The sequence below is a fragment of the Leptonychotes weddellii genome, chromosome 9 (genome assembly GCF_054177405.1).
Source record: "Leptonychotes weddellii isolate Sample4059 chromosome 9, ASM5417740v2, whole genome shotgun sequence".
In the NCBI taxonomy this organism is placed as follows: Eukaryota; Metazoa; Chordata; class Mammalia; order Carnivora; family Phocidae; genus Leptonychotes; species Leptonychotes weddellii.
In genome coordinates, this window is record NC_138377.1 from 55,137,953 (window position 1) to 55,140,031 (window position 2,079).

Genomic DNA, 2,079 nt, shown 5'->3' on the forward strand with positions numbered 1-2,079 from the left:
CTTTGTGAAATGAAAAACTGAGTCACCTGTCTGAGGTATTCCTGCAATGAGCTTCCTAGATTTCCCAAGATTTTTTGCTTCATTTTTCCTTGAATAAGAAATGAGTACAATGAGTAACCTAGGAAATGTCACAGAAGTTAGAAGGACGCTGGTGTTGACAGCTAGGACTGCTTCAGGATCAGGAAATGGGAAGCCGGACGCGCCTTTCTGTTTGCCGAAATCTCCATTCACAGAGGCAGGAAAGATTGCCGGGCCCTGTCCTGGGAAAGGAGTGGACTGGCTATGCAGCGTTGATTTTCCTCCCAAATTGTCTCCTTCAATAACAGCTCTGCATTCTAATTGGAACCTTTTGTTTCAGCTACTCCGTGGACCAGGCCTCTGTGATCTTGATAAGGGGAGGCACCTTTCCTATTTTTTCTGGCTTCTTAGCCCTGCATCTTGGCTTGGTTTCCAGCCTTATTGTTTCAGTCTGTTTGAATAACCAAGCTCTCCGGTGAGGGTTCCATGACCCGCCCTCCAGCAGGCAGCACCAGAGGTGGGGCCAGGCTTAGGCTGGACCCATTCCTCATGGAGTCCTTTCCATGCCCACTCTTTGCGTCAGAGGCCCACCGGGCACCCAAGGGTGGGGGCTGGGCAAGGACGTCTCACAGCTCAGAGGTCATGGAACTATCGGAGTCCTCGTGGCGACCTAACGAAGAATAAGCTCCTTGATCTTGGAACCCACCTTGCCTGAGCAGCCTTTGTGACGGCCTGCTCAGAGGACCCCTTAATGCCCCATCAAGGGCAGCGAGGCCACCACAGAATCACTTGGCGGGGGTGGGCAGCAGAACATAGTGGTTAATGGTGGCCTCCAGGCCTCACCACTTGTCAGCCATGAGGTTAGGAGAACATCATTTAGCCTTTCTGTGCTTCAGTTTTCTCATCTTTAAATTAGGGGTTTTGGTAGTTCCTATCCATAGGGTGGAAAGGAGCAATCCAAATGCCCTGGTAAGCTCTCAAGAATACAACCATTAATATCAGCTGTAAGGTAGTGGGGAGAATAGGAAATCTTTTTATTTGCTCTGCTCCAGATAATAATCCCAGTTAGTTCCTGTTAATCTGGCCCAACCCTCATCCCCACCCCTGCTGGGGCTGTAGAAGGCCTTGTCCCAGCTGGAATGGCCCAGGCATCAGCTGTGAGACCTTCAATCTCAGTCCTTGGATTTCTGTGGCTTCTGTCCTCTGATGACTGTACACCCAAATTCAACACGCACTGTTCCGGCTGGACATGAAGGAGGAGGTGGAAAACGGCCTCGGAATCTGTGTACTGTGCAGGAGGAAAGAGCACTGACAGTACATGGAAAATGTGGATTGATATAGAAAATGTTCATGTTTACAGTCCACTTTGGGAGATCCTGAGAAACAGCATTTCAGGGAAGGGAACGGTCACTCCAGTAGGGGTCATCAGGAAAGGCTTCAGGAGACAGCATTTACTTTGCTCACTTTGCCAGGATCATCCCTCCTCAGCTTCTGCACAACCAGGTTTCAATGAAGCATCTTTGACCCGAGCCTCTGGGCCTTTGGCAAAGGGTTTTAAAAAGCTGCTAAGAAGACAGCTTAGTGCTAGAGGAGAGTAGGGTCGGCAGGAAGGGTGCTGTTCGAGGCTGGGGTTCCTGGGTTCTAGCCCAGCTCTGCAACCCAGGCCACTTCCTTGTCTGTGCAATTACGGTGATGAGGAAGTTGGCCAGAAGCTCCCCAACCTCTCTGCTGGCTTGCCAAGTCCAGGGTCCTTTGCACTCCAGTCCCTGCCCACACCCGAGCCACAGATGTGTGCACCTGGGGAAGAAGCCCCAGCTGGGTTCAGCTGACTCATGTTACCCTAACAGGATGCCTTTCATATTGCTCTCTGGCCCTGGAGAAAACCGAGAGTGCCAAGGGTGGCCCAGTATGTGAGCGTTTCCTGTTTCTCCGAAGGCTCACAGGCCATCAGCATCCCGGGAGCAACTCAGGCCAAAAAAGACAGCACCTCCTGAAGTGCGGGTTCCTCCAGGCCTCCCGGGTTCCCGAGGGCTCCGGGCGTGGCTGCGGCGGGAGCGCGGA